The 14,318-nt window shown below is 39.9% G+C and overlaps 1 long non-coding RNA gene across 1 annotated transcript in view; it reads right to left on the reverse strand.

The window, feature by feature from the left end:
- Positions 1-14,318, reverse strand: part of LOC148505459 (uncharacterized) — an 82,943-nt gene that overhangs the window by 11,166 nt on the left and 57,459 nt on the right. Inside the window, exon 2 of the long non-coding RNA XR_015869897.1 lies at positions 1,331-4,365. This is a non-coding gene — a long non-coding RNA (uncharacterized LOC148505459). The remainder of the gene's footprint in view (positions 1-1,330; positions 4,366-14,318) is intronic.

The following is a 14,318-nucleotide window of genomic DNA, read 5'->3' on the forward strand; positions in this document are numbered from 1 at the left end:
GCCCTTAGGTAAGATCTGCCATTAGTTGTCAGGTTATTTGGCCCTGGAATATCATGTTGCTTAATTAAAACCATACTGCTGATTTCTGGTTTTATTGCATGTGGAGTGGGTGCTTCAGAGGCATTGCAAGCCCCCATCCCTTTTTTTGTAAAAATATTTTTGCCATCTAATTACAGCAGCAAATAATAATGTGTCTTTTAAATTAGTTTGGACAAATCACATACAATATTTATTGTGGGAAACAAGTCATGCCCCTATGCAACAGATATGGATTGGGCCAGACGACGGGTTAAGGGCATCAGTGATTTGGCAATCAAATTAAAATATGATCATAATCAGCAAATCAGAGATTATTAACACAACAGGTGCGTACACACACAACGATATTTTGAACGATTTAACTATAATGATGTCGTTATCGTTAAATCGTTCAAAATATCGTTCAGTGTAAAACGATAAACGATGAACGATTAATGTTCATGCCCGTTCACGTTTGTCGATTGTAGTTCAGTCAGACTGGCCAACTGTACGATTTTCAATAGAAGTTGCAACATTTTTAGTTCAACACACAGAAAATCGTTTATTAAGTAAAGTAAAACCAACTACTTTGTAAAATGATTTTCGTTCACTTTTTCAAGGGAAAAATTGAATGAAAATTGTTCAACGAAAATCGTTCATTATTTACATCGTTGTGTGTGTATGCACCTAAAGAATTTCACTGATTCCCTGACGGATTGGTGACCATCAATGACCACCGATTGGCATTTCTGACCGACAGATCGGCAGTTCCAGTCCACTCTGGGAATTGATGAAATGGCCGCCCAATATCTGGGGCCCTTTAGTGACAATTGTTTTTGGTCCTTAATAACGTCTGGTTTGACAGGAAATAGATGGTTAAACAATACTTCTAAGGTCCTGGAATATAGTATAATAACAGGACCTTAGAATAATGACATATACTAGAATATTAAGAAAAAGTAAAACAATAAGAGTGGCGCTCGCCAATTAGCAGCTGTTTAGAGGGAGTGTGTGAAACTCCCAGAGAGAAAATACATAAAATAGAGAAACAGCGATTAGTAGGTATAAATAGATGAATATACTCAAAAAATTTCACCATATGCAACTTGGTGAATGATAAATATATATTCATTTATTTATACCTACTAAGTACTGTTTCTCTATGTTGTATACTAGAATATTGCTACTAAGTTGATACCTTGTAATAAATAAGATTCATGTAAAATATGAATGCATGTGTATCTGCTTATGAAAAGTTACACAAATCTGTGGGGGCAAAATGTCACCAAATCAGGTATTTGTGTTTACTTACAGCATACAGAAGGTTTGACTACAAAGGATGCAAATGTAGCAAACATGGTTATTTTAGGCTAATTGAGTGTTAAGTTCAGGCAGCTGCTCACATGAAGCTTTGGAGCTGAAGGGATCCTGAAGTCTTTAATGTCTGTGAAATACAGGTCAAAGTAATAGGTAAATATTGAAAATCTTTGAACACATGCAAACTCATACAGTAACATCTGTGTGTAATAGTTGTGTGTAGTGTAACCACTATACTAGGTTAAACAGCTAAATAAGCAAATATTAGCATTCAGAGTAATTTCACCTATAATCAGATGTGGTCTGATTATATCGATGTTTCAGATGAACAGTCGTAGACAACATTGGGCCAAATTCAATTAGCTTCAAAAAGTGGATTGAATTCGCCTCATTCGCCTGTTTTGACGCAATGTTTTCTCCATGTGTGTCCCCGCTTTTCACCCTATTCAGTTGTAAAACAGGAGTAAAAGCGATTAGGCAAATGTTTTACAAAGCAAAACTAGCGCAAAGGACATATTTTTTGGGGGAAATCAGTCTGTACCCCATAAAAAGCTTCAGTGACCATGGGAATGAATATAGAATAGTAGCAGTAGCCCTAATAAAAGTATTTAGTGAACTTATTTTGAGGCAAAGGGCTGTTATATGCATATTTGCATATGTGTGGAAAAATTATAGAAAGCTATGTTTTATCTGAAAAATATGTACCGTAGTTAAATTTGAGGTATATGAAAATGGGTACTAGTATATTTTGTTGTCTCTAAAATGAAGATTTAAATAATCTCAAAAATACACTTGCTGCAGCCACCTGCAATCTCAAAAACACCTGTCTCATCCATATAACCCCCAAAGTACCAGGCCCCCCACTTTTTACCTATTTTCAAACACTTTTTTAAATTTTTGCCCCAAAACACAGCAAACACATACTAGAATGCTACTTTCCAACTTTAAGGGAAGCTGTCAATATCCCTACCACAGGGATTTTTGTGGTCAGAATGCCGATGCCGGAATCCCAACACTAGTCAGAATACCGGCGCCGGCATGCCAACCGCTAGCATCCCGATGGTAAGTAGAGGGGTAAGGGGGAGGGTTAGCGATAGGGTTAGGGTTAGGCACTAAGATGGGAGGGTTAGGTTTAGGGTGCGGGAAGGGGGAGGTTAAGTTTAGGCACTAGGGGGGAGGTTTGGCCTAGGCACCAGGGAGGGAGGGTTAGGGTAGGGAGAGGGGGAGGGTTAGCATACCGACCAACAAAGTGTCGGTATTCTAGCCCTGTCAGGATGCTGGTGTCGGGATTCTGACCACTGGGATCCCCGAACGCCGGCATCGCGTACCCATCCCCAAATTGATAACAGCTTAGGATGGCTTTCACATGTTTAGGACAGTAAGTGGCAGTTGCATAACTTCCAACCAAACTATATGTGGTAGAGCGCTGTTATCCCCCTTAGCTCCAATAACTACCTCTAAGAACAATGACTGCACACTCAAATACACAAAAATATTGACTCATACAGGCTGACATCAGGGAATGACACAGCAATTACGGCAAGCACCTGTAAAACTTATGTTATATGACTGTCACTGGTTGTTTTAAGATAGGTTTGGTTGGAATAGGTATGTAATGCTGGTTGTATGGATGCTGCTGTCGGAGCCAAAAACACCTGTCTCATCCATATAGCCCCCAAAGTACCAGGTCCCCCACTTTTTACCTATTTTCAAACACTTTTTACATTTTTGCCCCAAAACAGACATGTCTTTTTTGGGTTGAATTAAGTTTTTTTTAATTTTTGTTTTGACTAATTAGTCATTAGGGGGGGGGGGGGGGTGTGCACAGGGTTCTGAGCCAAGTCCCCACATTTGTACCCCAAAATATGGATTTTGCACTTCTTTTCTCCTGCTTTTTGCTGGAGATACTTTTTCGCCTTTTCTTGCCTATGGAGTTATCGCATATGCCAAAACTCCGGGGAATTGAATATGGAGATACTTTGAAAACAGGCGAAAAGCGCAAATCGGCAAAAACTTTTCTCCAAAAGGCACTTTTCGCAGCTAATTGAATTTGTCCCATTGAGTCAAATGCATCTGACCCCAAAAATTGTCAAATGTGAAAACCCATACATGTAATAAAATTTCCAGAATCTGATGTTTGGAACTTTTGTTGTTTGAAAGATATTCGGTCACCAGTAATTTATAATAGATCATTCTCCAAATGTGGCTGCAAAAGTACTGAATGTCTCTACCCATTACAGAGTCACGGTGATTATATCTCAATCAAAAGTTTTCCTGGATATCAGATTCTCCAATATTCACCTAGTGAGGCGAGGGTACAAAGATAATTTTAGTTTTTAACAGTTTGGGGAATTCAATTAGACCCGTTAACTGAACCAATTGATTCCCGAAACTTATTCAATTAGCCTCTGTCTCTGTGACATGTATTTTAATGTTATCTAATGGGTGATCTGGCCCAGAATATAGTCTATCTATCTATCTATCTATCTATCTATCTATCTATCTATCTATCTATCTATCTATCTATCTGTAAATGGTCAGGAAATTGGCTGCTGCAACATTTTCCCCTAGACCTGCCAATGCACAGTACACACTGGCACAGCATCAGAGTCTACTCAATTGTGCCACTGGCTAGAGAGGACGGGGCCCATGACAATGCACATGGGCCCTCTCCTCTATTAATATGTCCCTTACATAAAACATTACTACACATCCCTTTCCAACACACACATAACATTACGCTACCCCAAATAAATTCAATATACCCAAATACAATATTAGTACACAAATACATTGGTAATACACCCTACACCCAACACAGTATATAACCCACTCCCCTCAAGATAATATTAATACACCCCCAGATAATAATAATAATAATATATATCCTCACTCCCATATAAGACTAAAAAGCATATACTTATCTCTTTTTGCAGGAGGTTGTGGTCTCTTCATATCTCCAGGTTTACCCCACAAAGCTGGCTGGGGCGGAATTAGATAGGAGCAGAGTAGCTGGAATGGGCAGTGCCTCTGGAGGGGAGGGAGAAAGGACAGAAAGATAACAGTACATTGGTGGCTTGTCTAGGATTGAGGGAGCTGTCACCATGCAGAGAGAGAAGGTTGCGAGCATCAGGCACATCACTGCTGTTGCTGGCTGTGCTGACTGTGACATGTCTGGTCTCATTCAGACAGCAGCAGAAAAGTACAGGAGCAGCGGCTGCATCTTATGGAAACCGTAGTCACTGCCAGTTTAAGTAAAATGAGGCTATTTCTGAAATAGACTTCCTTATTATTGTGCTAAAAGCCTTCGGTGCTGCCCCCTCGGGTGTCGGCGCCCTAAGCAACTGCCTAAAGCTGCCAAATGGTAGCGCAGGCTCCGAGTACTGTTCTTTCCTCAATAACCCTTAAGAACAACCTCTTTCAGTTTTCTAATCCCATAGACTCTTAGATAAACGCTAAAGTTAAAGGCTCGTTTATGGTTAGTACAGGCTTTTAACATCCTAAAGGCTATGGGGGTGATTCAGCATCGATCGAAATTGCAAAGCTGCACGTAGGCAGTTTTGCAATTCTGTCCTTGTAAATATGCAAATTCAGCAGGTGTATGACACTCCCTGCTGTATTTGTGATCCCAGCATTGTGACAGAGGTCGCAGGCTTGGATCACCGTCATGACCTTAGGTGGTTGATGGTCACGATGGTGGATGGCGCCGGGCCGCCAGCCAGTAGAGTAAGCCTCAGCTTACTCAGGCTGGTCGGCTTGCGAGGCCAGGACACAGTCCCTGGCCTTGTCACTCTCGGAAAATGGGGCGGACTCGCCCAGGTTTCCGCGAACGCTGACTGACCCAGCCCCTGCACCACCCCTTAAATGCCTCTGCCTGTCAATCAGGCAGAGGCACAGAACGGGCTGTGTGCGACTACACAAGACCCTCTCTGCACACTCACAGAATGGGTCCTGCGCAGGCGCAGTTTCCCGATAATCGGGAATCTGCATTCAGCATTACACTTGCGTGCACAGCTGGATCAGCCCCTATGTGTCCTAAACCTTCATTACAATTAGTGATGTGACAGAGAGGGATGAGAAATGGAATTGGCAATATTCATGCCTCACAGGGTCTGACAGGTACTATTGAGGGAAATGCAATACACCGTAGTCCAACACATTCTCATCATGGTTTCTGCAATTAAACAATACAGCATTATAAAATGTTGCTAAATGATGGTAAAACCTTATGCATATTTATACTTAACTGAAATTACATAAAATGTCTCATAGATTATTTATTCCTGTTCTTTCACATACTATAGCTTAATGGTAGGTACTCACCACTACACTGCAAACATTTTCTTATATTTGTGTTTGTTTCAGAACAAAGCTATCTACAGTATATCTGAGAATTGAAATGATCCACATCTTCCTAAGGATAATTGAAAGTGAGCACTGACTCCTAGAGCGACCTCTGCTAACACTGACAAATTATCCTTTGAACATGATTTTAGGAATGCTTTTAAGGTCATTCAGAAAAAGGTTCATGGTAATTGAAATGTCATTCAGTTGGACACATCCCTATTTTCAGCAGTTTGGTAATATAGATTGTCTGATTGATAACATCAGATGGCCAAATTGTGCTAAAGGTATTATCTTGCACGTTTAAGAAGCTCTAATGTAAAATTGTGCTTTAGTTATTATGGGCGTTAACATCATTTCTGTGAGGTTGCAGTCAATAGAAATTGAAAATGTCAGTTGACATTAAAATAAAAGAAAAAGACAATAAATCCTTAAAATCGAAATTTACAGCTATGACTTATGTGCAGGGCCGTTGAGAGCCAACATGATCCTGGATACTGGGGGCGAGTCCCTAAAAAATGTAAACAAGACCATACTATGCATTGTGCTGGGGCCCCTCGTAAACAGGCCCAGCATGGGTAATCGGTACCCCCTTCATTCTTGGTGCCTCTTCTCATGTGTGGTAATAAATATATACAATAACACAATATACACTATGTTTGTGTTTCTTATTTATATGTTATATTTTAGTCAATATGTAATCAAAACAGTAAACACATACTAGAATGCTACTTTCCAACTTTAAGGAAAGCTTTCAATATCCTGACCACAGAGGGATTTTGGTGGTCAGAATGCCGATGCCGGAATCCCAACACCAGTCAGAATAACGGCGCTGACATCCCAACCGCTGGCATCCTGATGGTAAGTAGCGGGGTTAGGGGGAGGCACTAAGATGGGAGGGTTAGGTTTAGGGTGCGGGAAGCAGGAGGTTAGGTGTAGGCACTAGGGGGGAGGTTTGGGCTAGGCACCAGGAATGGAGGGTTAGGGTACGGAGAGGGGGAGGGTTAGCATACCGACCAACAAACTGTCGGTATTCTAACCCTGTCAGGATGCCGGTGTCGGGATTCTGACCGCCGGGACCTCGAACCCCGGGATCTCGAACCCCGGCATCCCGTACCCATCCCCAAATTTATAACAGCTTAGGATGGCTTTCACATGTTTAGGACAGTAAGGGGCAGTTGCATAACTTACAACCAAACTATGGCCCTCGATCTGCGAGCACTCGCTCTGATTCAGGGCGGGCCGATTTTTGTTTTACCCTGGCCTCCAGGCTGCTCGCTAAGCTGTGGGTGACCACCCACAGATTTAGCGGGTGGCCTGGCGATGGTCACGATTATCGCGACCATCGGGCTTGCAACGAGACCCTTGTAGTAGGGTCTCGTCCACCGCAAGCCCCAGTAAACTTCCTGCTCTAATAGAGCAGGAAGTTCACTACTGACATCACGTGTGTTTCAGTAGGGCCGCCCACAAACGGCAGGCATTCCTTCGGGAACACCTCCATTTGTGCAGCAAACCCCCCGACCCGCCTACAAAACGGGGCGAGCTGTCGATCAACATCGACAGCTGCCCCATCTTGTAGCAGGCCCTGGAGTGAGTGATTTCTCACTCGGTCTGGGGCTTGTGGACACGCAGTGCACACCCAGCCATTGACCCACTTGCGAGCGCTATGCGCTCGCGAGCGGGTCTGAATCAGGCCCTATACGTGGTAGTGCGCTGTTATCCCCCTTAACTCCAATAACTACCTCTAACAACAATGACTGCACACTCAAATCATACACAAAAAATATTGACTCATACAAGCTGACATCAGGGAATGACACAGCAACTACGGCAAGCACCTGTAAAACTTATGTTATATGACTGTCACTGGTTGTTTTAAGATAGGTTTGGTTGGAATGGATATGTAATGCCGGTTGTCGGGATGCTGCTATCGGTGTGACAGGAGTTGGTATCCCGGTCGTATACATATACTTACCCTCCCCCTTCTCTCTTTTAGTAGCCTAACCCTAACCCTCCCCATCCAACACCCTAATATTCCCCGTTAGTGCCTAAACCTAAGTTTCTCCCTTTCTTACCTAAACCTAACCCTCCCCCCCCACGGTTAACTATAAGGACGCCCCGGCTTACCTTCCTTCGGGCACGCGCCCTCCTGGATTACGGTGTTGGGATTAAGATAGGCATTGCTATTTCAACACCTATTTTAAGTCCCTTAGCACACAAAATACTGCAAGATGTGCAAATGATCGAATGGGAATAGTCAAACTTCATGTGCCCTGGATCCATATTTTGTGTATTAAACTAATGGAAGTCTTGCACTAGGAGCACTAATACTAATAAGAAGTTCTGCAATGCACAGTATGCACCACAGCAATGTGTAGGTAGCATGCCATATGTAAACAATTATATATGTAATTCACAAGTATCACACTATCTCCATACCTTTTTCCACCTGCAGATCATGTATACTGGGTTACCATCAGCCCTAGAGAAGACAATTAAAATCCTGACATTTTTTGTCCTAAATCCCGGGATCATGTTGATCCCGATCCCGGGATTTAAGGCAAAAAACAGCAGGATTTCAATCCTGGGATTTTCGTGATTAAAATGCGCTGCTAGGCGCGGCTTGTTTTTCAACCCAGGGGCATTGCTGAGCACTAGTTCAGTCAGCTCCGATGTTTCTTCCAGGCCTCCTACGGCTGTGCGTGACATCAAAAACGTCACGCTGCATGGCCCGCCCCCTTTTACGTCCGCGCCCGCCCTGGAGTCTGTGCGCTGTGAGCAGCCGGCTTTTAATAACTTAATCCCGGGATTTAATTTTTTTAAATCCTGAATCCTAGGATTGAAAAAATGAGCCAGGATTGGCTTCCCTAATCAGCCCTGTAATTCCCTGGATAATATAGGTCACTAGAATAGTTTGGATTTACTTTGATTATAAGAATGTGCTCTGCATAGCGGTGGGTCACTTAGTGGGCATTATCTGATCATAGACAATAGCATCCTGAACTGCAGAAATACTAGTTGAGCCAGGTAATAGGGGAGGGCACTAAATGTGACCAATCATTCCCATCCTCACACACAGTTGCATAATTATTTGTAAGAGCAGAATTTCATATTTCAAGTGATGTCCCCCTTCAGTAGTTATTGTCTGATGAGCTTCCTATACTACAGAAAGCATTCTAGAGATGTGTGGCTGTAATGATCTAGCTCATCCTAGCATTAATAAACTCAGACGTGGGGCTGTCTACTTTTCAAAATCTTATGCACTGTTGTCCTACCTTATTATTAATGCGCATTTTATGCATTTCATTCAAACTTGTAAAAAAAATACATTTTCATATACAGATTTTATTATGTAGACACCTGCTTTTTGCTGTTTGGGAAGGTTTAATTAATGCCAAAAGAAGAATCACAACATTTTCCTTGATGGTGTATATAAAAATCAAATTATTCACACACATTTGCTGTTAGATCACTTTCTTGTTATATTCAATTAAATAAAATAAAAATGAAAGAATTTTTTTAAAATATTTTTTTTTTATGAGAAACAAAAAAATAAATACAGAAGAAAAACAATTACAATCTTGTTGACGGCATATTTTGCTCTTCCGCTCTCCTTCCCTCCCTTCTTCAGAAAGGCAGCTTCCTGATCTCTCGTTGGAAGAGCCTACATTCAGATGAAGTTACGCATGCTTTTTAGGCAATCTTTCTTTATTGAAAAAAACAAACACAATTGAAAATAATATAAACAAAGCAGTAATTGATGGAGTGCATTCATTATTTCCTCTGTGCCCAGCTATCTGTATATGCATTCAGTGAGCACAGCTTTATGGTAATACGAGTGATTACACACACTGGGACAAAAGAGCAATACCCGAACAAGAATATTAAAAGGAGGTAAACATTAATAAAACATAGGAGGAGGGGTACAAAATGAGATTAGAGGGTACATTTACTAAAGGTCGATATTAATGAGGGGCTAAATCACACCGTTACTAACACTTAAAAATCGTCTGTTAGTAAATGTGTGATTTAGCCTCTGAAACATGACTTTGATGTTGATGAATTTAGATTGATTTTTAATAGATTAAAATTAATTAGAGTAAACCTTTAGTAAATTTACCCCTAGGTCACTGGGAGGTAAAAAGGTAGGTTGGGAGAATAATTAGGTCACTGGGTTTATGCATTCCTAACAATAGTGACACATGAAAAAAAAACCCATCAACTGTCAATTACGCTTTCTCTGTTAAGAAACTCAAATTATACCTGAACATTGGGGCTATTTGTTGCACAGTGTCAGATATTAATCAGAATTTTTAAATTCCATCTTATTGCTCCATACTACACAAACATCCCCAAATTTATCTCCTGCTGATTGATATTCAGGTGTTTCAAAAGTGACTTTTTATAGTGTGTTATTGAGCAAGACTGGGGCATCTGCACCTACAAACTTCTTATATAACACTTTGTCAAAAGGGACAATTTCTGGACCAGATTTGAAGGGAGGACCTAATAATCAAACTAAATCTACAACTAGATTTGCAATAACCGCTAACAAATCACCTGCAAAAAGTGCTAATTTATGTGCAGTGTCTCCCTGTTATAAAGCATAAATATTAGGGTACAGTATATGTTTGTAAAACTTACCAATGCTTGCATGAACAGGGCAAAAATGAAAGGTGATAAAAAGCATCCCAGTCTGATTTCGCTCTTCATGTCATACAAATAAGCAGCCCTAACATTTTATCCTGGCAGAGAAACATGTGTTGCCAGTTGAGTCCAATCCCAAATGTCCTAGAAGGTCATTGATAGAACTCCAGTCTACTCTATCAAAAACTGGAGCATTACACTGGGAATTAGAGTGAATTAGATAAATTACTTTGCTAGTATTATCACATGCTTCACACCCAGACACATGCATACTATCTTTGACCTAATAGAGGTTTTCAAACTCAGTCCTCATGGCCCTACACAGTTCACATTTTATAGGTCACCCAGCAGGTGCACAGATGTATTCATTACTCACTGACGCATTTTAAAAGTTCCACAGGTAGAGTTAATTATTTCACTTGTGATTCTGTGAGGAGACCTAGAAAACATGCACTGTTTGGGGTCCTGAGGACCGAGTTTGAGAACCTGTGGTCTAATACGATTCATAAGCAGTTTTGCACATAATTATACAGTGGGAGCTTATTGATGCTGAACCAAATGGCCACCGGAGCTCTGAATGCACTGGATTGCCAACATAAATTAAGAAGCTATTCAAGAGGTTCCCAAACATGGTCCTCAAGGCTCCCCAACATTTCAGGTTTTAGAGATACCCATGGTTGAGCACAGGTGGTTAAATCAAATTGACTGAGATACTAATTAAGTCACCTGTGCTCATCCATGGATATCTCTAAAACCGGAACTGTTGGGGAGCCTTGAGGACCATATTTGTGAACCCCTGGGCTAGTCTATTAAACATTGAAGAGAAAATGTATTACTGTGGAATCCTCCGGTAATGATTCATGTATGAGAGAATTCTTTCCTTCAATATAACCTCAAGTAATTCTGGGACTCACAACACTGATGATAACATGACTACAAGTTCAGTTCAGTGTCTATAAGAGGATTCTGTATATAACAAAGTGACCGCACTAAATAGTTGTCTATATTAGGTGGTAGACAGGTATACTTGTTAACTCTATAGGTGTTTAGATAAACTGGAAGTAAGCTGCTGCTATCAATAACACAGTGGTCACTTGGTAAATATGTCAAAGGAAAACATGATGATAGCGCAAACTTATATTACATTTTTAGGAGACAGATGGATGGACAGTGTATACAGAAAATCACACTTAATTAACCTATCACTGGGCAGATGTATAAAAAAACATATATTTAATGGAGATAAAATGAAATCGACATTACATATTGAGAAAAATAAAAATTGTCAGTGTAAAGCATAGATAAATAAATAACTCATATAATATGAAAACATATAAAAAACATATATACTAAGATAAATGCAGACAAAAAAGATTAAAAAGATCAACGAATCAATTATGAATCAACGAATGGAAAATGAACTGGGTTGGTAAATCCCAATTAGAAAATAAGAGAATTCTCGAGCACGTCACTGTATGGTTTCAAAGTTACCTAACCTGCAGGTTGGTGTGGTTAATGATCAATGTCTCATGCTGTATTGGATGTACTATCATTTCTCCCCAGGGAGGTGTCAGCTCAGTGGGTGGGCTACTGGGTACAATGTTCCAGAGGGAATTCTGCAATCCTGTAGGTGGTTTTAATAGCATTCCATGTCTCATACCATGTCTTCCATGTGGTATGCACAGGTGGTAACTCCCAACAATAATGGCAGCTCAGCACCTTGGATGGAATAAACATGCAGATAGTGTTATGAATAAGAATGTGTATCCTTACCCCCTAACATTCCCACGTGTACAAATAACAATGACTGCTATAGTGAGATATAATGTGTGAATATTCTGATATGTTGCAATTGTATGAATATCTACAAGCAAATATGGCCAGAGAGAATCTTGAAGCCAAATGTGGTGGTGGTGGTGATTCTGTCTCCTGAGATCTCAGTAATGCAAGGGTCTGACATACACTAATGAACTTGGGCTGGTGATTAATTACAGAAGATTAGTTCTGATCTATCACTTGGAGGTCCTTTCACTGAGATTTCCTGCACTGATCCGTGGACGAACACATCGGGAGTGACAAGAACAATGGATTCTAACCTTCATCCCAGGATCAGTAGTTTTCTACTTTACTTGGACAGCACTGTTTTAGGGAATTCCCGTGTCTGTCTTGGGATTCAGGTACGGAAATCTGTGTATCTCAGATTCTTGTTTTTTGTTTTTTTTTGCTTTAAGTTTTGGGTTTTGTTTTATGGAATGACATGTCCAATGAATCTTTAACAATGTATACAGATCATAATCCTTAGAGATTTGAATATGAACAAATATGTTATTGTGTTTAACAGTCTAATAATTTGGTTCCCTGATTAGCACAAGTATTGTCCCTTGATAAATCTTGTGATCTTTATACTTCCAGAGTGAATAGACATAGAAGTACATTTTGTTTGTTGGTAGGTTGCCATATTGATAGAGATTATCTCCAGGCTGTAGTATTATAAGTTTGGGATTTGTTTATAACAACTTTGCCAATCAATCAGTATCCCAAAGGTACGGTAATAGTGTGCCCAGAACTACTAAGGAGACCCACTTTAGTAACAGAAGGAACAGGGTTTGGTGAAACCTGCAAAACAAGGTTTGGTGAAACCCGCAAAACAGGGATTGGTAAAACCCGCAAAACAGGGTTTGGTGAAACCGGCAAAAAAGGGTTTGGTGAAACCCGCAGATTAGGGTTTAGGAAACCCACAGACATGGGTAATGCGGACAACAAAAATCTGTCCAGCTGTCAAACCCCCATGGATATTATGCGTACAGTGTTAGGTCCTGGGGTGACAGAAGGAATGGAAATGACACACTTGATCCGATTAAAATTACAACAGATACTTAAGTTACATGGCTCCTGCATAAAGAGTAACAAACTTGAAGACAAACTTGAAGACAAACTTTTAAATTAGATAAAAGTGATAAACCAGATTTTGTTAATGAAAGATTCACAAGAAAGGGAATAAGAAATTAATTGTATGCACCTTAAGGATTATTTTGAAGTAACATCTGTAAGGACAGTAGGTCTACATTGTTCAGTAAAAAATATTGCTAAAATGAAGTAGCTATGCCCTGATATAGATTATAAAGCATGTGATGATTTGGAATTTGTGGTGCTGTAAATTGTAGAGTTTGTAAACTGAAGGTATCATATACTGATCCCAGAAAAGATACCTCAAATGAGAAGAAGAAAAATACATAGAAATGTGAACATCCTTGATTAAATTGTGGAGAGTGCTAAATTGTTTATGATTTTAAATGTAAAGATAAGTGCATGTAAAAATTGCAAAAGGTAGATTTTAGAAATTTGTTAAAATATTTCAGTTTAATCCTACATGTTTGGGGACGCCCATACAATGTAATGGTTGAGTTTTAAAAGAAATTGATTTTGAATCAGATGCTGACGTTTTGCTATTGTGTGTCTGAGATCTGACAATCTCCCTTTAAGACATTCTGAAGGGAGGGGGAGTGAGTATTCAGAAGAAGCTGAAATTTCAGCAGTTTGCAAAGGACTTTCAGAATGAAAATGTCTGATGATTTGCCAAAAAGAAAACAAAATGTTAAAATCCATAAATGAGAATTAATGAGCTTAAGAAGTAGTTAACGTAGAAGATACATAAATTAAGGTGTATGTTCAATAACATCTAAGTATGATGTTAATGAAATATTCATATATTTGAAAGTATGACATAATTGTTCACAAAAGTCTCAGTGAAAAATCTCCATGTATGCTGAGTTTTGTCATCCACAGGCCAGCGAGCAAATCACAATTGTTTTTATTTTAATATGAGCCTTTGTTTTGTTGCAAAAAGTGTTTTTAATTTTTTTATTGACCTTTGTTTTAATGATACTACATAAATATGTATGAGTGTTGTATGGTTATAGTATTATGGGGACAATGGGCCTGATTCGGACCCGCTCGTGAGCGCATAGCACTTGCAAGCGGGTCAATGGTTG

This window comes from Taudactylus pleione, unplaced genomic scaffold, assembly GCF_031769625.1.
Source record: "Taudactylus pleione unplaced genomic scaffold, aTauple2 ptg000454l, whole genome shotgun sequence".
NCBI classification, from domain to species: Eukaryota; Metazoa; Chordata; class Amphibia; order Anura; family Myobatrachidae; genus Taudactylus; species Taudactylus pleione.